Source organism: Homarus americanus, unplaced genomic scaffold (assembly GCF_018991925.1).
Source record: "Homarus americanus isolate GMGI-L3 unplaced genomic scaffold, GMGI_Hamer_2.0 scaffold57980, whole genome shotgun sequence".
NCBI lineage: Eukaryota > Metazoa > Arthropoda > Malacostraca > Decapoda > Nephropidae > Homarus > Homarus americanus.
Genome location: NW_024716703.1, coordinates 700,825 through 727,041, shown reverse-complemented (window position 1 = coordinate 727,041; position 26,217 = coordinate 700,825).

The window sequence follows — 26,217 nt, the reverse complement described above, 5'->3', positions numbered from 1 at the left end:
GCTTACTACTATCCCACTCCCTGCTTACTGTTACCCACTCCCTGCTAGACCGTTACCTGCACCCTGCTTACTTGTTTACCCCTACCAGCTAAGGAGGGGATGTGTGGGTAGGAACGGTGTGTGGGTTTAGAGTATACTTGAGGGAGAGGGAAGGGGGAGGGGGAGGGGAAGGGGGAGGGAGGGGAGTTATGCAAAGTTACTCAAGAGGGAGGAGGTGGTTGGTTGCAATACACGAGCGTTACCCCGGGGGCTATAACGTTACAGGAAAGGTAAACATAACGCGTCACGATACAAGTGTAACAATGAGGTCATGAAGCAGGCAGGTGTATCGCGCACCTGTGGGGGAGAGGAAGATTAACGCCTACCTGTGTGAGAGGAAGATTAACGCTTACCTGTGTGTATATCTCATAATCTTCCCCCTTCCCCTGGCAGGCACTTCTGATGGGAGTTGACTTCACCTGTATACAAACAAGGATCTCGACAGTAAGCAAATCACCCTTTTGTGCTTAACGAGTCCCCCTACTCGTGGTAAAACTGCCAACACGAGGTTATTACACGAGACAATACTTATTTCAGGTACTAGAAGCCGTCAGCGTTACACCATATAGCCGCCAGAGGTGTACGGTAGTCCAGGGGCGCCACGATCAACACAGGTGTCATGATCTGAATATGAGTGTCGCCAGTTTTAGCAGTGGTGGACAACGGGGAGAGACGGGGAGGTGTGGGGGGACGAGGGGGAGGGGCGGGGGGAGGTGAAGGGAGGCCGTCACACAAGACAACGGCAGGCCAGGTGACCACGACACTACCACCACCACACCCAAACACGGGGAGAAAGTCCAACACACACTCAACAACCACCGCCAACTACATCACCACCTCCCCCCCCCCCACCACACACTCACTAATACCTGTATGAATGAACTCAAATGAAACAAAAAAGAAAGAACTTGTAACAATCGTATTATCAACTTAACAGCGGCAAGAAATTCGTCCCAGCGAGGCAACTGTATCAAGAGAGAAATTACATGAACTGTCAACATGAATACGTCCGTATTTAGGTTGGGTTAGGTTAGGCTAGTTTAGGTTAGGTTAGGCCAGTTTAGGTTAGGTTAGTTTAGGTATCCATTCACTGCTATGGGTCGATTAGGAATGTCCCCAGCGCGAACCAGCGAGAGGTTTATCTACTCTTGAAGTACTGACAGAGACCAAGTAAGTCAAAACAGACATTGAAAGAGAACTAGAAATCATCAAACAATTCCAAACATTCAGACTTTGTTTCGTGTCACACCGTGAAGAATGTGAGAGTTGTGAGCCTCGAAGTAACCTTTTTCTTCCTCCTGGCGCGGCTGTACACCTCCTCAGTGCAGGCTCCGGCGCCACCATCAGCAGTAGCCTCGGCAACAACAATATCCTCCACCAGCTAGGTGTTGCCACAGTCGACTCCTCACAGGGTACGTCCTGGCCGTCAGCACATCGTCAGTAGCAGGAGACCTGAGCCATGACACGAACAAGGGGCTGTGTGTTGATCTGCGTCAGGCCGGAGCTACCATAATATTGACTAGCAGCTGCCAGGCCTCAAGCATCACTCGTCGTCTCAAACTTCCCCTGGGTCATTCCCTTGGGTTATTCCCTTGGGGCACACGCCTAGGGCACTCCTCTAGGTCATTCCCTTGGGTCACTCCTTCGTATCTCCCCTAGGTCACTCCTCTGGGTCACTCCCCTGGGGCACTCCTCCATGCCTTGAAATCACCCTCACTCCATAAGTAGAAGTGAACTAATGGTATATATAGCACCTCCACCAACCTTGAACACATGTATATCAATAAATATGTAACCGTGAACACTGAACACCTCTGAACACTAAAAAAGGGTACTGTACCTGAACAATGAACACGCACACTCTCTGAACACCGAAGACTTACAGGTTCTCACGGGGAAGAAGAGGAGGAGGAGGAGGAGACGGTTCTGACCAAGCTAACAACCTAGAGACACGCACACCACAGGCCTGACCTGAGCTGAGCTGGGGTCAACAACCTCGTACTATTAGTGGTGTAAAGTACCTGGTCTGGCCCACACACACGGCACGATATACACAGGACACGGTATACCACAGCACGATATACACACACACACACACAGACTCCACCTATCATGCTATCCACACTTAGTAACGTGATGTGTGCTGTTAACCTCGACTATAAAACGTGATTTAATGTTGAGTCACCGATCTTAATCTAAGTACATGACAGAGGCTGGTTAAAAAAAAGGTAATTTAACCTCATAACCTTAATTTAACATAAAAAAAAGAGGTGTCAGCTGTTGGGATTTTGTTTATGGTGTTGCTGAAAAAGAGGGATTTTATCTGGTGTGGGATTGTGGTCGTGCAACAGAAGCCACTTGCAACACACTCGCAATTGACGAGAGTGCAAGTAATGGCCTAATCTTGGGGGGATGGACCAGAAGCAGCGACGTGAATCAAGACTTGTGTGTGAGATGGCCCTATTACCCTCTCTCCCTCACGCCCCAAGTTTCTTCCCACCACCTCTGGCATTTCCCCCCTTCCCCACCCCTTCCCCCCCCACCCCAATGACAACACAAGTAGCTACAAAAAGTCGTCTTGGTCGCCGACGGCAGAATGGTAACCTCCTCCTCCTCCACCACCAGCAGGAGGGAGGCTGAAGGGGCTTCGTCGGTGGGGAGTGTTTTTGTCGTCTTGGTTGTTACTTGGGAGATGACAGACGAGTGTGACAAGTGTTCCACCCCCTCCCCTCCCCCCTGTGACACTCCCCTTCCCCCCCTGTAACACCCACCTCCCTCTCACCCTCTCTCACACACCGTAAAGTACACAATGACTTCTCAACAGACTGTCCTAGGCGGGTGTCGTGGTCATAGGGTGGGGAATACTAAAGCAGATGGGTGGGTGGGTGGGAGGATGGGTATGTGGGTATGGGTGGGTGGGTGCTTGATATGCTCGCCGCGGTAGGTACTGGCAGGCAGACTAACACTCCTGCACACGTTAGAGTAAACATCGCCTTACTCAACGTTGCCACGATCACTACACGAGGAGTTATTTATTTTTTGGGGGGGCAGGTAATATTTGACGAAAGTTTATGAGGAACAATGAGTCATAACACTGTTGATGACACGTTATTCTGTACTCAGGTGAACGTCTTCATTCACACACTCAACAACACAACAGGATACGAGTGAGAGTGTAATAATAATAATAATTAACGGTTTATTGAAAGAGCTTGGCAGCCAGAAGGCTGAATATATACAGTTACATATTTGGGGAATGGGTTACGAATTACAAATAATATACAAGTGACATAAGTGACACAAATAAGACATATAATAACTTAGATGGGGATCAGCTCAAACTACAGTTCATTTCAGCATAGTGACAGTGTAGGGAGCAGTGTTTACTGGGAGTGAATACACTGATTTATTACATGTTATTGATAATTTTACAATGGTTGGGACTGGGCTGTTCTTATAGCGATCAGTTCGTGCACGTATGGGCTGGATGCGGTTGTGGTGTCGAACAGCAATTCTCGGACAGGGGATCTCAGGTGGTAGTAGGGGCCGGTGTCGGGGATGGTGTAGAAGCTTCTTACCAAATTTGCAGATGAGGCCGTGGTGATGGTCAGTGAGAGTCGAAAGGGTCAGTGTGTTGAGCGCTTCTTGATATGTGGAGTAGGAAGGGGAGAGAATAATCTTGCATGCCCTCTTTTGCACTTTTTCTAGGTGTTTACGTTGTGTGGCATTTAGGGAGGAAGACCAGGTGGGGGAGGCATAGGTGAGCTTGGGAAGTATGAATGTTGTGTATACACTGAGGAGCTCGTGTGCGGGAACTCCGAGGGACTTGAGTCGGCGGAGGAGGTGGAGACGGAAACTGGAGGATTTGACAACTTCACTGACGTGTGGTTTCCAATTTAGTTTGTTGTCTATGGTGTGTGTGTGTGTGTGTGTGTGTGTGTGTGTGTGTGTGTGTGTGTGTGTGTGTGTGTGGCGTCCAAACAGCGCCACCACTGACGTTGTTCCTCTTTTGGCGGCAGTAAGAACTAAGTACTCTCCTGATGCTGCAAAATGAGAACATCAACAATGTCAACAAGCGCTCATGCACGCACGCACACAGAGCTGTCACGGGGGTCTCTGGTCTTGACTGAACTAATTAGATGAGTCGCTCGTTTCTCAGCCGCCCTCAGCAAGGTATGTACAAATTTACATTCCTCAAGATGATACTTGACATGCCGGGTAAATATTATAAATTCTCGGGTGTCTCCACCACTCCGCCACCACACTGCCTCTCTCAGGACGAAAATGTGGTTCTCATTTTATTCAAAGAACTGGAGCGTGTGTGTGTGTGTGTGTGTGTGTGTGTGTGTGTGTGTGTGTGTGTGTGTGTGTGTGTGTGTGTGTGTGTGTGTGTGTGTGTGTGTGTGCGTGTGCGTGTGTGTGTGTGTGTGTGTTCATTAGTAAGTTACATTATTAGCAGTGTGGGAGTAATTCTACCATAAAGTGTCTCTTCTACTGACGAAGGAAACGCCAGCTGATCCCCTTCTGTTGGTCATGTAGGAAGGCAAAGCATCCAGTTAACATGACAGTATCTATTGACAGACGAGGGAGCAGCACCAACACACAAGGTTACACAGTGAGTAGAGTAACATTTAAGACATCTTCACCCCCACGTGTGCGAGGAGTGATCTAGGGTCAGGCTATGTAAGGGTTGACAGCCTTGGCCTAAGCCTACCGTGGATCACTTCTTGTAGGTGTAGCGACGAGTGAAAACCTAAACCCAGGGGCTGATGGAGTGAGAGCGAGTACAACCCAAAACAATGATCATGGTGGAACTCCAGTGAATGAAAACACCTCCACCTCCTTCACCTGCCTTACCTGTGGCCCACAATATTCCTCAGTGGCAACTCTCCAATCCCCGTATTTACCTGTATACGTAAAAAAATATACCTGTACTCGTCTTACTCAATAAACTCACCGACTTTTGACTTATGTCTCGGGGATGGCAACTCACCTACCTGCCTCCGATGTGGTCTAATGTCAACACACCTGAATGTGATTATGACCGTATATGTCTACGAGTGAGATTATGTAGTCCACAGGTGAATCTCTTGATGATCACTGCTGCGGGGGACTGGTGTGTGTGTGTGTGAGGGTCTCAAGGTTCCTGGCTTCACCTGCGCCTCACACCTGGAGTTTTTGCGCAAGTTCACCTGAGTTGACCTGGTTTTCCCTCCCGTCTTGGTTCTCTCGTCTTGCTCTCCCGAGATAATAGACAATGAACGAGGAGCTCTGACCTGTTTATAAAATGGGATCTTTCTAATGCAATGAAAACCTCACAAGAGACCCACGATAGTGAAAGTGTGGTCCCTAAGGCATGACTGACCATTAGGAACAAGTGTGGAGACGGCATAATGTATACTAAGCCTTCGGTGTGTGTGTGTGTGTGTGGCAGGTACTACACTCGACCGCCTTCACCTTCCCTACCTTCGTGTTAATTTACGTACCTATTCACAGCTGGGTGGACTAAGAGTGCCCCAGAATGAATAAGTTAGTGGATGATAATGCCCCTCCCAACCCCCCCACCTCCCCTTCCCTTCCTCCTGACCTACAACACGTCCACCTGTCCTGCCCTTCAATTACCTGGAGTTACTGGAGGCGATACCTGAGATAAAGTGGGGGTGAGGGGTACGGCCCAAGGCTTAGCTATGGGTCTGCCTCCATTTCAAGGGGGCGGGGGGTGAGAGAGGAGGGTGGGTGAGATGGGGAGGAAAGGGGGAGGGGAGAGGGGGTGAGATAGGAGGGAAGGCTGGTAGTTATGGTGTAGAGAGCCAGCCAGGCAGCCAAGCAGGGGTCAGTTAGCGGTCAGACAAGGGTTAACCAGGAGGTCAAGATGCGGTGTTGTGAGTCACTCCACTTATTATCACCCATTATGGCTTTTAAGTTTATTTATGATGACAGCGCTTATTACCACCAGTTATGGCCCTTATCAAGTTTATTATACACAAACAACTCCATCTCACTTCACGGTTCAGTTCATATCCAGATACAATTTAACATTACCATCTTACTTTCCATTAAATAAACGTGGTGGATTAACCTTTTTTTTTAAGAATTCAGTAAGAAATTAAAACCATAAGAGGGGAGTGAGTGTAGCTAATCCCAGCAACCACAAGAGGGAGTCTTGGTGACGACACTGTAGGCCGGTGTGGGAGGGCGTGAGTGAGGTCCCCCGTTACCAGCGCCCCGCCCCGACCATCACCACCACCCTGCTACAACACACACACACACCGGTAAAGGCAACGATCGACACCCTGTCTTCATCCCTGGCTCACTACATACTCCCGCCCACACCCATAACCACCCCCCAAAGCGCTGGATCTCCTCCCACGCCCACGATAGCCTCATGAAAGTCGCCCAGCCACAAGCCATCCACGCCGCCCACGGGCCACACACACCCCTGAAGACAGCTGGCCATCAAAATATTTAGACGTTCCTGAAGTACCAACCACCCCTACCCTGCCGGAGACCTGAGACTACCACCCTGCAGGAGAGGTGATTAAGTTACTCCTGACGGTAAGTGCACAGGGGGGGCGCTCTTCCAGCCAGCACCAACCATGACTAGACTCAGTTAACCATTTAAGAACTTCCAGATTCACGTTCAATCAACCTCAGGACACTTTGTTATTATCACGTTTATTGATATTATACCTGTAGTAATTATTATCACCTGTGTGTTATTCTACCTTTATATACTGTACCTCTGTGTTAGTGTTTCATTTAGACGACTTTAACTGTCTCCAGGGAAGGATAAACTCCACATTAACTATACTAACTGCTTTAACAAGTATATATTAATGTATTTAGATGAAAATAATAGTTATTAGAGATGTAATTAAGGGATTATATATGCAAATAAACAAGGAAGACGATATTTAAAGTGTTCACACGGTCATCAAGCGGGAATCATCACCACTTGTGTGTTCAGAACTGTCGCAAAATACCTCTGACATCATCCCTCCCCGCCACACACTTACACAAACACGCATGCACACACACACACACACACGCACGCACACACACACACACACACACTATCTCTCTAGTAACAATCCTCTCCACAACCATTATCTCTCTCTCTCTCTCTCTCTCTCTCTCCTCAGAGCCACAACAAGTTCCAGCAATATCAGTATCATTCCCTCTTATCACCGAATCAGTGAGGAGGAGCAGTACCAGTAACACCACCTCAAGTAACAGTAACACCATAGCACCAGTATCACCACCACCACCAGTACTATCACCTAAATATCTCAACCTTGCATCATCACAAAACACTTACTTGGTGGGTGGGGGGGGGGGAGGGGGGAGGGCACTTCCGCTGTGGGCACCCCCCCCCCTCCTCCGACACGACAAACCCTTCAGATGGATGGTGTTGTGAGCCTCTTAAACCTCGTCCACATTCCAGTAGGTTAAGTCCCCTCGGTTTAGATTCTCTTATAAAGGATTCCAAATCTCCTGTACAAGATTACGTTGTCTTATTATTGGATTTAATATGACAAGTAAAGTACAAGGAGGTACTAAATTCTCACTACATTTACGCAGTCAAATACACTTCTTTTTTACCTAACTGATGGATAAGTTTTCCACAAGTGAGATTTAACGCGATGATTATCTAAAAAAAAAATCATTGCCTTTTGTTTATTGTTTTTCAGGTACGGATTAAAACAGTGAACGAACCAAAATTTTCAAGTATTATTTTTCGCTCAATAAAAAAATGAGAAAAGATTTGGGGCAGGGAATTAAACCACTTAAACTGGGAGACAGGATGGAGTTATCTCTGCCCCACCTGCCTGGCTCTTGATGCTCACGAGTCAGGCAGCTGTAGAGAGAGTGGGGGGGAGGAGGGGAAGGGGGTGTTTACGACAAGCCAGGCACACACAGAGAGAGATACAGTGGTACTTAATATATATGACACACAGGTGACACATACATATGGACCGGACACATACATCTTCAGGAGCCTCGCTAATAATCCCGTTGATCCCTTACAACACACTAGTCATCCTATACACTCTGTGGGGGCCGTCACCACCTCCTTCGTCACCCCCTTCATCGTCATCCGCGGGGGACCATAGCTGCCCAGAACACCATGCTGAGTCAGGAGTCATTTCAGTACTATCGCCTCATCGGAACTTTGCCTCCAGCATCGCCATCCCAACGCTACCTAACCTAACCGAACCTAGCATAACCTATCCTAACCTAACATATAGCCTAGCCAAGCCTAGCCCAACCTAACCAACACAATCACATATCTAATATCTCCTTCATCCAGTCATTCAGTCAGGTATCATTAGTGTCAAGTGTGGAGGTGGTGTCAAATCTCATGTTCAAAATTTGTGGCAGAACTTTTGACACCTGCCACACGCCCTGACACCCCCAACACGCCCTGTAGTTTGGAGTCTTTCATCACCTGACAAGTGACACTCACAATGCCACCTGTCATTCACCTGTGTCCTGGACAATACAGGTGTGTGTGTGTGTGTGTGTGTTGCTGTCAGACACGATGATGATAATCCAAAACACCGTGACGAACAAACAGACAGGGATACACACACACACACACACACACACACACACACACACGTAAGTTCCACAACACTAAATAACGTGATCCAATGTCATCCTGTTTCACCTTGACTGTACCTTGGCTGTGTGACTCTGGTGGTGGGGCGAACATGACATTGATGTTTTATCAGGCTCCGTTATATTCCTACGTCTAGTACATTCACCCAGTGTGTGTGTGTGTGTGTGTGTGTGTGTGTGTGTACCGGCCGCCAGCTACCACACCTATTCCCTCTCAACTCTTATTTGGGTTTGTTGTCGTGGTCAGGGAAGGCGCCGAGGCTGCCCATAGCATACGTTGTCTACGGGCGGCGACACACACTGAATTCTGACGAGGTAGAGAGACACTGTGCGGAGGTGAGACACAGTGTGGAGGGGAGAGACGGTGTGGGGTGAGAAACAGAGTGGAGACAGACAGTGTGGAGGTGAGAGACTGTGTGGAGGGGAGACACAGTGTGGAGGGGAGAGACTGTGTGGACTGGGTGTATCGATGCAACCAGACTCAAAAATATGGTTGCGTAAGTTAGCTCAATGGCTGCCTATCTCAACTTACCCATAACACCTTGTTCTAATAATATTTTTTCCCTTATTTCCCCAGTAATGTTTATAAAAAATTCCCTAAAATAAACCAATTCAACAACCACAACACCAAGACAACCAAACAAGGACAACAACCACAACACCAAGACAACCATACAAGGACAACAACCACAACACCATGACAACCAAACAAGGACAACAACCACAACACACCAAGACAACCAAACAAGGACAACAACCACAACACCAAGACAACCATACAAGGACAACAACCACAACACTAAGACAAATCCATACAAGGACAACAACCACAACACCAAGACAACCATACAAGGACAACAACCACAACACCAAGACAACCATACAAGTATCAACAACCACAACACCAAGACAACCATACAAGGACAAATAAACTACAACACCAAGACAACTATACAAGGACAACAACCACAACACCAAGACAACTAACAAGACAACAACCACAACACAAGACAACCATACAAGGGACAACAACCACAAACACCAAGACAACCATACAAGGACAAACAAACCACAAACACAAACCACAACACCAAGACAAACCATACAAGGACAACAACCACAACACCAAGACAACCATACAAGGACAACAACCACAACACCATGACAACCATACAAGGACAACAACCACAACACCAAGACAACCATACAAGGACAACAACCACAACACCAAGACAACCATACAAGGACAAATAAACCACAACACCAAGACAACCATACAAGGACAGTAACCACAACACCAAGACAACCATACATGACAAATAAACCACAACACCTCACAAGACAACCATACAAGGACAACAACCACAACACCAAGACAACCATACAAGGACAGTAACCACAACACCATGACAACCATACAAGGACAGTAACCACAACACCAAGACAACCATACAAGGACAACAACCACAACACCAAGACAACCATACAAGGACAGTAACCACAACACCAAGACAACCATACAAGGACAGTAACCACAACACAAGACAACCATACAAGGACAACAAACCACAACAACACCAAGACAACCATACAAGGACAACAACCACAACACCAAGACAACCATACAAGGACAACAACCACAACACCAAGACAACCATACAAGGACAACAACCACAACACCATGACAACCATACAAGGACAACAACCACAACACCAAGACAACCATACAAGGACAACAACCACAACACCAAGACAACCATACAAGGACAACAACCACAACACCATGACAACCATACAAGGACAACAACCACAACACCAAGACAACCATACAAGGACAACAACCACAACACCAAGACAACCATACAAGGACAACAACCACAACACCAAGACAACCATACAAGGACAACAACCACAACACCATGACAACCATACAAGGACAACAACCACAACACCAAGACAACCATACAAGGACAACAACCACAACACCAAGACAACCATACAAGGACAACAACCACAACACCATGACAACCATACAAGGACAACAACCACAACACCAAGACAACCATACAAGGACAACAACCACAACACCAAGACAACCATACAAGGACAACAACCACAACACCAAGACAACCATACAAGGACAACAACCACAACACCATGACAACCAAACAAGGACAACAACCACAACACAACCACAACACTGGCGCCCCAAGAGCTACACTGAGAAAATAATATAAGATTCGATCATTTTAACTAAAGGATCAAGACCGTCTCACACACACACACACACACACACACACAGATGTTTGATATAGCCATTACTTAGTGTCTATCGCTGCGGTCAAAACAAAGGTGACTCTTGAACTCAGGTAAAGATATTTAATGAGGCATTGACGTGACTCCCCCTCCCACCACCACCACAATACACACCTCAACACCCCCCCCACCCCTCGTCAATCACCACAATACACACCTCAACACCCCCGTCAATCACCACACACACACCTCAACACCCCCACCCCCCGCCAATCACCACAATACACACCTCCCAACACCCCCCACCCCCGCTGTCAATCACCACACACACACCCCAACACCCCCACCCCCGTCAATCACCACACACACACCTCAACACCCCCACCCCCGTCAATCACCACAATAAGGCACCAACACCCCCACCCCCGTCAATCACCATAATACACACCTCAACACCCCCCACCCCTGCCACCACAATACACACACTTCAACACCCCCACCCCCGTCAATCACCACAATACACACCCCAACACCCCCCCACCCCGTCAATCACCACAATACACACCTCAACAACACCCCCACCCCCGTCAATCACCACACTACCATCGCCAAATAATCAAATAACCACTCATCCCTTCATCCTTTAACGACCAATGATGTAATTGTGAAGTTAATTAGCCACCTGTATTCTTCACCTGATGATCTAACACCGTAACATTACCCGAGTGCCTTAAGTTAGCAGCAGAAGTGTATAACGAGTAGAAGGTTATATCCCACACGAGTCCATACGCTCGTTTGGTCTGGCTCGTAACTCTGAAATGACTCGTAAATAAATATATTCCATTCTAGTTTAAAATAAAGCTCTGACGTCAACTGCGAAATGACCTAATTTAAGATACGGTACTAAAAATAGCTGTGAGTGGCCTAGATGAGGGGAGAACATGCCTTGTCTAACCTAACCTAACCTTGAGCTACGGGGAGAGGTTCACAGAAAATGGCTGAGTCTTGAACCACAAATGAGCCAGAGGGATTATCTGAGTGGCCACGCTTCTGTCCTCTCGCGCGCCGCCCCCTCCTCCACCCCCTTGACTCATCCGAAGTGACGTACACACACAATCTGACCCCAACACACACACACACACACACACACACAATGACCCCGCACACACACACACACACACACAATGACCGCCCCCACACACACACACCGCTGACGTAAACACACACAAAACACTAGTCAGTATAGTCTTGTAAGAAGTTGACTGACGTAATGTAAAATTTACATAAACAGTCATCATTCTCGATCAAGTAACTGACGAACGAACACACACACACACACACACACACACACACACACACACACACACACTTGCTAATAGTCATATGTTATGCTCCAGTTACCCACTATTTATAAACACAAAATAATTACATTTTTATTTTATACTGCCACCTAACCTAACCTAACCTCCATCTACCAGTCAGTCTACACCAGGAAGTGTCAGTCTTATTCTCCCCCAAGCACCCAACAGCCAGAGCCAAGTCAATCAGTCTCCGGGGCGACCAGGTGTCCAGGTAGGAGGTGAGGGAGGGGTGAGGGAGGGGTGAGGGGGAGTAGTTACCTGTCCTTATGAGGGTTAAGCCACACACCTGCTCAATGTTGTCCCCGCCTTAACATTCAACATTCCTCTCTACCCCAACATTCGCCTGGACTTTATCGACCTCTGAATGCATACGTCAAGCAATGTGGAGGAGCAGAATATGGCGGGTCTCTTGGTGTGTGTGTGTGTGTGTGTCGGGCCTTTTGTGGAGCCCAACTATGAGAGCTGCGTCGAGTCTGGTCTTCACTATGACTACCCACACCATCATCACTATCACCTACCCACGTACACGATCAATACCCACACGGCCACTACCCACACTACATGCGTACATTACACAACCACTACCACCACTACCTACGTACATAAACGCTACCACCACTACCTACATCACCTGCCCACGTACATGACCATTACTACTACCACTTACCACGTCCACGACCACTTCAACCCCACACCTACCCACGCTTACCCCCCCCCCCACACACCTTCCCTACGTCAACAATGTGGTCACCAGTCCCCACAAAACAACAACCTACCCCTCATTGTTTTGTTTACTAAATATATAACAAACTAACAGCTGAACAAACACCATAAAATAGCTCACGTGACACAGACATGACACATATGACACAGCTGGGATATGACACATGACACACTAAATGAAGAGGATATAATGCAACAGTGACATGATTTAATTGAGGCAGTAAGGTTTATCGTCGTTTATCCCTTATAAGGTAAAACACACACACACACACACACACACACACACACACACACACACACACACACACACACACACACACACACACACACACACACACACACACACACACACAACACTTTCCTACAGGCGAACAAAAATTACATCATATTTCTCAAGAAAGGAACACGAAGACATTTTACATACTAATTAAAAAACTAACATCATGTCAGGTAAAAATATTAAAATACTTTATACATGAATACAGGATATTTTTACAGACGAGATGCATCATGTTTACTTTACCAGGAAGACATCATAGTGAGCAAGCGAGAATGACAAAATATTACGTCGTTGTGTAGTTGAAATGGGAGAGAGTTTTACCAGAGTAGACGGAGGTAACGAGCTGCGTTGTGTCGTGTCGTGTGAGACATGAACGCGGCAGAGGCCCACACACCTAACTCACTATATCAGAGAAACGCGAATTTTCCTAAGGACGAATTTATACATTATATACATTTGAGTTTATATTATACACTTGAGTTTATATTATACACCTGAGTTTATATTAGACACCTGCGTTTGTAAAAATATTCGTACAGGTAACCCAAACTAAATTACCAGGCAGGTACATCAGTTGCTAGAGTGTAGGCTCCCTGTCCAAGGTTATGCAGCTGTGTTTTACCTGCCCACACACCTTTATGTTATCCTTGTTAACTGTGTGTGTGCCTCGCCCAATCCAGCCACGCCTCCCTCACACCTGCCTCATGTATGCCCAGTCAGACACACCTGGTAGTGGTCTAACTCTCTACTGCGTCTACTACAACTACTATCACCACCACCCTATTATTACCTGTCTACCACCACCACTATCCTTTCTGTTGCTACCTGCCGGCCACCACTACCCCTCCTACCACTACCTGCCCACCACCACCACCCCTCCTACTACTACTACCTGTCCACCACCACCACTACCCTTGCCAGTGACCCACCCAAACCTGCCTACTTCACCTTGCCACCTCCTCCCTCCATGGTCACTCTCCTGCTAGACAAGTTATTTACTCACACCTCCACAATGTTATCCACCTGGAGTGACTATCTGAACCTCTGGTCTGCTTGTGTATGCGTCGCATATACCCAGGCTGCTTGCTTCAAGTATACTCACCTGACGCGGCATCAATCCTCCTGACCAAGGCGCAGAGGGAGGGGATCCATCCACTCACTCACCTGTGGATAAAGGTAAATAGTGTTAATTAATACCCCTAATGATACAATTACTGCAGGTAATCAGTCCTATTTAAATTACTTTCAGTTTTATATGATTATAACTTCCTTAAAATAATGAAAACAAAAACTTCAATTACAAAAAAATAAAATAAATACAAATAAAATAAAAAAATATAAAAATAACAATAAATAATAGACAGATAAATACAATAAGTAATTAAGTAATTTATATATCATTTCAGGTCACACTTAAGAATATAGACTAAGTACAGGAATAGAACATGATAGTAACTGGTTGTCGACGTTCACCAACACACTCCACCACTCACCTCACCAACACACTCCACCACTCACCAACACACTCCACCACCTCACCAACACACTCCACCCGTCACCCTCTCAACCCTCCATCTAACGGATTACATACAGAGAGAAGTCCGTTATGAGGAGATTTTAGTGTACTGGAAGACCAAGAGAGGAAGAGGTATTACCGTTCTCTTTTCCTAACCCACTCCTGCCTTAACCCACTCCTGCCTTAACCCACTCCTGCTGTGTGTGTGTGTGTGTTTTAGGATAAGTTACAAATTTGTACAGGTTGGTTTAAGACTTTAGGACGTGTGTTTTATGTTGTGTTGACGTTTGTTTTAGTGATGTGCATCGAGAACACCGAGATCTGTTGCTACATCACTCAGCCAGCTAGGGAGTGACAGGTGAGGGGTGGGAGAGGTAGGTGAGGGGTGAGGTAGGTGAGGGGTGGGGGGCAGGTAAGGGATGAGGGCTAAGGAGGTGTGTGGGGAGACATAAAGACTAACAACACCCAACTCACACGAAGGCAAGAGAGGGCTGAGGGCTGGGAGGAACACACCCAACCCAGGCAATAGCACATCACACCCACACAGGTTTACACTGAGGCAGTAAACAAGATACAGGTCTAGGAGGGATCACAACCACACGAGAAACTACCCCGACCTCCTCCTCCTGTTCCCCCCCTCCTCATTCTCTTCCCATTCCTCCTCCTGCTCCTGCTCCTTCTCCTCCCTGCTCCTTCTCTTCCCATTCCTCCTCCTGCTCCTGCTCCTCTCCTTCTCCCTCCCTGCTCCTTCTCTTCCCATTCCTCCTCCTGCTCCTTCTCCTCCCTGCTCCTTCTCTTCCCATTCCTCCTCCTGCTCTTCTCCTCCTGCTCCTTCTCTTCCCTCCTTCCTGCTCCTTCTCTTCCCATTCCTCCTCCTGCTCCTTCTCCTCCCTGCTCCTTCTCTTCCCATTCCTCCTCCTGCTCCTTCTCCTCCCTGCTCCTTCTCTTCCCATTCCTCTTCCTGCTCCTTCTCTTCCCATTCTCCTGCTCCCTGACCAACACCGACAGGGCGCAACAGGCAAGGTTATTCAGTACAGGTGCAACAGCTTATACACCTGGAGGCTGTATCGTAAAAGGTGGATTTATACCGAACACTTACCTGGTCTTATCACGGTGATTTACTGCCCCTGAGTCTGAGTGGCTTTATTATTATTAACCCAAATCAATATATTCAAGCCCTGCAACTGTACTTAATAGTTATATACTTCTACCGGTAATTAACATCTCGAACTGTACCTGGAATTCTATCTAAAAGTGTGAGGGGAGGAGGTGGTGGTAGTTGTTGTTATTGTTGTGGTGGTGGTAGTGATAGTAGTGATGGTGGTGATGTTAGTAGTGGTGGAGTGTGTGAGGGGTGTGTGGTTGATGTGGTGGGTGGGGGTGGGAGAGTGTGGGAGGGAAAGAAGTGGGAGAGAGAGGGAGACAACAGGGCACGACGAGGGACTGAAAAATGGCTGTGTCAGGGTGAGAAATGATCAGGGTGAAAACAACGTGACCTCTGTGACGCGGGACAGGTGTTCACGAGTTACCTGGTCCTGCTCAAGTGACGTCTCAATGGTGAAGGCCGTCGTGAGTCTCAGGACGGTACAATGTGATGACGCCCACGATTGAGTCTTAAGACGGTACAATGTGTGACTAGTACCACCCATGGCTGAGTCTTATGATGGTACACTAAGACCTTAAGACCCCCGCAGGATGGTACAGCTACCCAACAGAACAACAACAACCCCAATGGACGGTACACATAGCAACACATGACATTGCAAACTGTAAAACCGCAAGGACATTTTTTAGCCTTCCTTGAAAAAAATAAAAAAAATCTACCAATTCTTGACAATTATCCCATTAAGAGTCTTGTCTGTTTTATAATCATTAAGTCTGTAGTCCTTTTGGTTTTATAAATAGTAAATAAAACCTCTAACTCCTCATCTATGTTTACGGAAGAACAAAAAGTCAATAATATTTTAGAGTTGATATCCCTGTAGCGTGAGGCTGGACGAGCATCGGGACACCATACTGAACACGGTGCTCTGGTGGTCATTATCGTAACGGGTTAAAACTCCTGTCAGTCCAGTGTTGTGATCCTGTTGTTCTGCCCACGCCCCTCCTACTGGTGGTGGTGGTCCTCCTGCCGGTGCTACTGCGTCACCCAAGCCAGGAGAGGAGGAGGAACACACACACACACACACACACACACACACACACACACACACACACACACACACACACACACACACATCTAAATATACAAATCTAACGATGTCTTGTCACTGCCCAAATGTCTCACTGATGTGCCCCCAGCGTCTCCACGTGTGTGTGTGGTTACGCAACGTCTTACATCACCACAGACCTCTATAGCTGTATGTTACAGTGTCTGGAATCTGACGACACGTAGGTTCAACTCTAAGAATTATACCTTTCCCACACAGACACGCACACACTAACATACACATACTTACATACATACAAAACACACACATACATGCATAGAAACACACACACACACACACCAATACATGCACAGAAACACACACACATGCACAGAAACACACACACACACACACACACACACACTGACTACACATACATGCATAGAAACACACACACATGCACAGAAACACACACACACACACACACACACACACTTTCTTAAATGGAGTTGACAGAAAACTCCCCTTAGTGAACCAGTTCGGTACGTGTTTTGTTCTCCTGGCACGACAGAAGGGGGGGGGGCATTGACCTGACCTACAATCTAACCTCAGCCTCGGGAGATGGGTGTTGGCACTCGACTACAGGTAACGAAGACGCTACAACCTCTGAAGACACACCTGAAGGCTGACTAATGGGGTACTAAGATCCCGAGAAGCATTAAAGACTGACCAATGGGGTACTAAGATCCTCGAGAAGCATTAATGACTGACCAATGGGGTATTAAGATCCCAGATGACTGACCAATGGGGTACTAAGATCCCGAGAAGAATTAAAGACTGACCAATGGGGTACTAAGATCCCGGAAGCATTAAAGATGACCAATGGGTACTAAGATCCCCAGGGCGGCATTAAAGACGACCAATGGGGTACTAAATCCCGAGTTAGGGGGTGATCGGAAGATTAAGAGCCAATGGGATAAGATCCGAGAAGAATTAAAGACTGACCAATGGGGTACTAAGATCCCGAGAAGCATTAAAGACTGACCAATGGGTACTAAGATCCCCAGGGCGGCATTAAAGACTGACCAATGGGGTACTAAGATCCCCGAGAAGCATTAAAGACTGACCAATGGGATACTAAGATCCCCAGGGCGGCATTAAAGACTGACCAATGGGGCACTAAGATCCCCAGGGCGGCATTAAAGACTGACCAATGGGCCAATCCTGTCTCACGGTTCACGGGGGGCATCACTTGACACGCGCTCCTGCCAGTGTAGAGGAGCAATAATAAACCACGAAGGAGCTGAGAGGGACGGAGAGGGAGGGAGGGAGAGGGGCGAGAGGACCTATGAAAACCCACTCTCTCTCACCAGTCACCACCACCCACACAAAAAGACTACTGACGGTTTCCCAAGGGGCGATCATCTACACCAGGAATATAAATAAGGGGTGGAAGGTGACTACTGTAGGAGGGGGATGCTACTGTAGGAGGGGTGGAAGGTGACGTAGGGAGGGGTGGAAGGTGACTACTGTAGAGGGTGGAAGTGACTACTGAAGAGGGTGGGTGACTACTGAAGGAGGGGGATGGAAAAGAGAGAGAGAGAGAGAGAGAGAGAGAGAGAGAGAGACGGGTGGTCTGTGGTGTGGGCGGCAGGACCAGTATCAGATGTCACCTCTGATTGGTCGACGCCCACACACCATAATACCCGCCCACCCGTCCACCCGACCCTCATTCACCCACCCACCCACCCGCCCGCACACCCACCTACGCATTTGCTCATCCACTTATCAGTCTTTGTACTCAATCACTCGTCCACATCCTCCCATCCCCTTGCTAACATCACATTCACTCTCTTACATCCACACCTGCAACATCCACCCGTCCACACATCAACGTACATATCCACATAACCGAACCCATGCCCCATATACACCTCTATTCACCTGTTCAGACATACACTCACTCACCCGCTGACACACACACACACACACACACACACACACACACACACACACACACACACACACACCACACACAACACACACACACACACACACACACACACACACACACACACACACACACACACACACACCACAAACAAGGCATCATGTCAGTTGTCAAGTGTTAGCTGTTGTATCTTGTAAGACCCATGTTGTCGCCTCTCCCCCATCCCTACACCTCCTCCTCAGCTGTGTGAAATATATGTAAGTGTTGCATTTCTCTCCTTCTTACTCTTGTTACCTGATCCGTGCTTCTAATACTAACACAACAACTCTTATTAACACTCACTCGTCTGCTCGCTCTCTCTCTCTCTCGTTATTTTACTTAATATAACAACTCTTTTTATCACTCTCTCAGTCTTACTTTTTGTCTGTCTGTCTGTCTGGTTATCTCTCTCTCTCTCTCTCTCTCTCTCTCTCTCTCTCTCTCTCTCTCTCTCTCTCTCTCTCACCTTTTCTGTAACTGTTTCATTATTTTTCTCCTTTATTCATCTCTCACTCTTGATATTTTATCGTATTTCCCAAACAAACATAAAACACCAAGTGGAAGTAGGGTATTTAAGGGAGGGTGGGGGTGAGGTGGAGGGAGGGAGGAGGTGGAGCGGGGAGGAGGGAGAAGGAAGTGGAGAAGTGGCCAGGTGGGCGGGGTCACACCTGGCAACAGGCAGGTGAGTGGCCCGGACACAGGTATAGTCCACAGACACACCCCCAGGCCCTCTCTTCTTCCTCTCCCTCACCCCCTCCCTTCCTCTCCCTCACCCCCTTCCTCTCCCTCACCCCCTTCCTCTCCCCACCCCCTTCCTCTCCCTCACCCCTCTCCCCTACAAAGAATGGCATCCCTTCTTGAATCAGGCTTCCATCAGGGATCAACTGGCAACGAGGCTTCAATACAGGCTGCCACTGCGATCAAGGCTTCCAGGGGAGGATCTTCGGCAACAAGGCTTCCACCGGATGCCCTAAACCTACCAGGGTCTTCAATTTTTAAGCTCCTACCGGGTAATTAAGCCTTGTTTTAACCCCTGAGCTCCATATTGTGCCACACAGACGCTCACAATAGGACATCCGACACCAGACACCCTTCCTTAAATCTGCCCTCAGCATCTATCACGGCAGGAATGTGAAGAGCAGCCACAGCAATCCACCTCCTTCAACCATCACTCAACCAACATCCACACCAATCCTTCTCCTCCTCCTTCCTCAACCACCACACCAATCCACCTCCCTCCACCAACATCCACACCAATCCTTCTCCCTCCTTCCTCAACCACCACACCAATCCACCATCACTCCACCAACATCCACACCAATCCTTCTCCTCCTCCTTCCTCCTCAACCACCACACCAATCCACCTCCCTCCACCAACATCCACACCAATCCTTCTCCTCCTCCTTCCTCAACCACCACACCAATCCACCATCACTCCACCAACATCCACACCAATCCTTCTCCTCCTCCTTCCTCAACCACCACACCAATCCACCTCCCTCCACCAACATCCACACCAATCCTTCTCCTCCTTCCCTCAACCACCACACCAATCCACCATCACTCCACCAACATCCACACCAATCCTTCTCCTCCTCCTTCCTCAACCACCACACCAATCCACCTCCCCTCCACCTGAACCACTCACCACTCCACCAGCGGGCCCGGCCATACATGCATAAGTAAAAATGTTCTTATCAAGTAATTTATGAGCACTAAATGACCTCATAAACTAGCCACTTAGCGTGATAACACAACAGCCTCGTCGACCACAGTGAACACGACGCCTTGTTGTTACACCCTGACACTTCTCATACTCTCCTCACAACACCTTATACTCTCCTCTCAGCCCCTCACAACACATCATCCTCTCCTCACAAATAACCCTCATCCTCTCCTCACAACACCTTATACTCTCCTCACAACACCCCACCCTACCTCACCTCCTCATCCTCACACCCCCATCCCCTCCTCACACCACCTCATCCTCCCCACGCCAAACTATCCACCACACCAACACAACACCACCCCAAACCGTCATCAACACGTCACGCAACACGCACCACATGCCACCAACAAAATACAGGTTCAGTAATGAAGGAGAAGGTGGTGATTTAAGTGTTGTCAAGTAATGGTCATTGACGATAGTGTAAAGGCTTTTCTTAACTTATAAGTGTATCTCTTAAGTGTACATACATACATTCAACCACACACAAAACACTTAAATATCTCTCTCTCTCTCTCTCTCTCTCTCTAGTGTAAAGACCCGCTTATCTGCACACAAGCACCGCCTCCCACACCTTTCCTCCGTCCATTATAACCTATGTGTCTTAATAAGGCGATACACACACACACACACACACGCACACGCACACACGCACACGCACACACACACACAAGCAGGTAAAAGGTTAACTCTCTGTCTGTCTGTGTCTGGTTCAACTATACAAAAAACTACCCAGTGCATATTATTTTATATCTGATGGGCCAAAGTATTCACGCTCTGATAAACACTGTCTGACCCCGGGACTGGCCAATCACTGACACGACACATCATTTACCTAGCCAATCAGAGGTAACACTCAGGTCATTAATCATATCCTGAATCATTATACCATAAATTCCGCGACCTCAAGATTAATTTCCTATATATTGGTATAATAATTCTGTATATTATTCGTGTTTATTTCTGAACAAAAACTGTTTTTGTAAATTTGGTCTAATATAAACTAACTCCCGTTGGGTTGGTGGACGTTGGGTTGGACATTGTGGCATTGTGGGTTATCTTTATCTCCCCAATCTCTCTCTATCTCCCTTCCCTCCCCTTTCTATCTCCCCTCCTCTCTCGGGTCAGGGAAGACTTTTACCACACGTCCAGACCTACACCCACAAAGGTACAGTCCCCTTCACTGCCGCGTTTACAGGGGCTCGTCAGGTTTTGTGCAGTGTGGCAGCCCTGTGTTTGTTTACATTTAACAGAAGGAAACTGGCAATAGTAAATAAACTCTGGAATCAAATTAAAACAATATAAAACAAATTTTTCAAAGATAATGATTTGCGGAGTGTTTATATGACGAGCCCCTGTAAACGTACTAGTGAAGGGGACTGTATATTACCATCAATGAGAGACCTGAACCTCCATTAGTAGAGCTTAATGAGAGCACCCCGAAGGTTAGGTCTTAATCTAACCGAACGAGAGCACTCCAAAAGGTTCCTCCCACGACACAGTGCTAAGATTAGTTCCTGAAGCCGCGTGTGGGTGTTGATTGCTGCTCCCCCCCCCCCCTCACCAGACACCAGAAACACTTCCTTGTGACCCCAGATTCTCAAAGGTTTGATTATATATTTTTTTCCTGTAGTGAAGATGTCATGAAGTATATATCTCCTGAACTGGTGATGTCAGGACGTTTATTTCTGTCTGAAGTGGTGATGTCAGAACGTAAATTATTCTTGAGATACAAATACACACAGACAAGAGGGAGGCAGACATACAGACAGACAGACAAGAGGGAGGCAGACAGACAGACAAGAAGGACGAAGACGACTGCTATATATACACACACCCTGCAGGCAATAATAACACAACATTTTACACTACTCTCCATAAACATACAAGCAAACACTGAACGGAGGCGACAACAAGCGTTCATAATCTCCCCTTCAAAACTTACATTAACCACATGACGAAAATCAGCCATAAATCGTAAGGTAAAAACGTAAGGAACTTCAACACGACAAGGACCTGTGATGGATATGTGTAGGGGAATGAAACATGGGAGCCTAACAAACAGGTGATTTATGGCAGGGTGGTGAGCACTGTATATACCCCCTTAAAACACACACACACACACACACACACAAACACACACACACAAACACACACACACACACACACGGTATGGTAGGTCATGACTAGTCTTCCGCTCATCTGTCATCCGTTGCCTCAATGAACACCACACCTGGCTGACTACCTATCTCCTGACCTCTGACCCCTGACGTCACCTGTAGGGCCAAATCTATGACGTCCTCAGGCCAAACCTGTGACGTCACCTAGAGCCAAATCACCTGTACTAACCTGTGACCTGATATTACCTGTACTTCCTAACTAATGACGTTACCTGTTTACTCGTACGTCTTAAGACCTGTGACCTGAGACGTCACCTGTATCACCTACGACTAGTACCTGTACAGAAGAATATCTAGGTGTGAGCAACAGTCAAAACACACACACACACACACACACACACACACACACACACACACACACACACACACACACACACACACACACACACACACACACACACACACACACACACACACACACACACACACACACACAAAGCCTAAATCAAGTGTGGACGAGAAGAAGAAAATCAACGATAAATGAGGTAAGGACAATGAATTCAATAAAATAGACGAATGAAAAGTGTGAAATATAACCCAAGGAGGACAATAACGACAAAGAGAAGAAAAATGGATAACGAGAAGTAGGAATAATGGTAAAAATGTGAATAATGACGACAAGACTGATGAAGAGAATGCAATAAATAAGAAAATAAATAATAATGTTAAGAATCAAGACATGAGTGAAGACGAGGTAGAAAAAAGAGTAAAAGGAAAGAGAAATAAAAGGTAATGTTCTCACACTCACCTCTCCCTCTTTCTGCCCTCTCACACACCTCCCCCTCCCCATCCCTCTCCTCTCACACACCTCTCCCCCATGCCACTCCCTCCCCCCCTTGCGTTCCTCTATACCATTCCTCTCCTCACCTCTCCCTCTTTCTCTGCCCTACTCACACACCTCCCCTCCCCATCCCTCTCCCCATGCCACTCCCCTCCCTCCCTTGCGTTCCCTCCTATACCATTCCTCTCCCTCCCTTCCCCAGGCACAACTTCCCTCCCAACACCCCAACACCTCTCCCACCCCAACACCCTCCTCACTAACACCCTCCTCACCCCAACACTCCCTCACCCCCAACACCCTCCTCACCCCCAACACTCCCTCCCACCCCAACACCCTCCTCACCCAACACCTCCTCCCACCCCACCCCCCCTCCTCACCCCCACCCCCCTCACCCCAACACCCTCTTCACCCCAACACCCTCCTCACCCCACCCCCCTCCTCACCCCACCCCCTCTCACCCCAACACCCCTCCTCCCCCCACCCCCTCTCTTCACCCCACCCCCTCACCCCAACACATCCTCCCCGGGGTTATCTGCATCACCATCAGCCCCTCACAGTCAGACCATCAAGCACAATGAACAAATTGGACATAAAATGGACTGGACCGAGATGTAACGAGGCAGATGACCGCCCTATTAACCCCCACGACTCCTTCCCTCACTATCTTTCCCTCTCAGCCACACTATCCCTCCCTCTCACCCTCCTTCCTTCTTCCCTCCTCTCCCTCCTTTCTTCCTCCCTCACACTCTCTCTACCTCCCTAATTCCCATCCCTAACTCCTACCCACTCTCCCTCCCTCCTCCCTCACCCTCCCTCCTCCCTCCTCCCTCACCCTCCCTCCTCCTCCTCCCCAGCACCTTCTCCTTAACACACCAAAATAGTTTCTTCGGGGACACCGCCCTCGAGGTACAGGACGATATCATAAAGTGCCTCACTAAAAGTACTAAAACCAGCTTATTCCTCAGATGTCGCCCTCACCCGTGATAACAGGCCGAGGGTGGTCGGTCAGAGGAAACCGTACTTGGGTGTGGCTTATCTGTCAGAGCCGGGGTGGTCGGGTCAGAGAGCCGTACTGGAGGTGTGGCTTATCTGTCAGAGCCGAGGTGGTCGAGCCAGAGAGCCGTACTGGAGGTGTGGCTTATCTGTCAGAGCCGAGGTGGTCGAGTCAGAGAGCCGTAATGGAGGTGTGGCTTATCTGTCAGAGCCGAGGTGGTCGAGTCAGAGAGCCGTACTGGAGGTGTGGCTTATCTGTCAGAGCCGAGGTGGTCGAGTCAGAGAGCCGTACTGGAGGTGTAGCTTATCTGTATACATTCCCGTCCGTCCAACCGTCCAAATAAAACCCGTCCATACCTCCGTCCGTCCCAACATCACCGTTTACGTCCTAGATGTTATCACAGTCTCCCCTCCGCATCCCGTATAGAGCCGTTTTCTCTTATAACTTCACTTAAGCGTTCTTATAATATATGTATTACTGTCGTGTGACTGATGACTACATTCACACCGACACTATCCCGACCTCTGTTACCCGCGACAAACAAAACAAGCACACAAAAAAAAATTACAAACAAAAACAAACAAATACAAATAAAAACGAAAAACAAATTCAAACCAAAATAGACAAAACAAAAAAAGTGCTATAAACAGTATAGGTTCCTAGATCGTGTGGGCGGTAGATTCATCTTAGTTCCCGGTTTGGCGGAGGACAGCAAACAGAAAATATCACATACTTGTAGTGTAGGTCATCCATCACGCGGAGAGAGAGAGAGAGAGAGAGAGAGAGAGAGAGAGAGAGAGAGAGAGAGAGAGAGAGAGAGAGCCATTAACTATCATGGTGAGTTATTGTTGACTGACACACACACACACACACACACACACACCACGCAAGCCAAATCAGGTGTACCGTTACGATCCATCTTAATTACACCTGGCTCTGCTAATTACCTTCTTGATTAACTAATGGGTCTCAACAAGCCAAGACGCTGATTTTCAAAGGTTCCTATGATAATCTTTCGCCGTAGATGGGAAGGGGGGGGGGTGTCAGATGGCCTAAAACTGGTTAACTTATACCAATATGGCGGCGAAATTAAGCGGGGACTGTAGTAACCCGATAAGTTGTCTCTTGATGAGGGTAAAAAAAAATATAGATTTACATAGTGTGTCTTTGAGGATCTGAATTTAAAGATATTGTTTCTTCTCGTCTGTGATTTTGATGACATTTTACTCACTATCATTATCACCATCACTACCTATCACCAACACAATCACTATCACCATTTTCTATTCACCACCATCACCATTACCTTCTATCACTATTATTAACAACACCATTATTATTTTCTACGCATCACCTTCACCTCATACAACCTATTTAACTACTTTCACCGTCATCACCACCACCACCACCACCACAACCCCATCTGGTGTCTGCTAACTTCACCTCATATGGAAATACACTGAGGCAAAGAACTTCCCACCTGTATATAGAATCAGGAACATAGACCCACACCCGACGCACACACTCATGGGTTTTGTGTGTGTGTGTAGGAGGGGGGAATCACATCAACAACCCATCACCATAAACACACAAGAGACA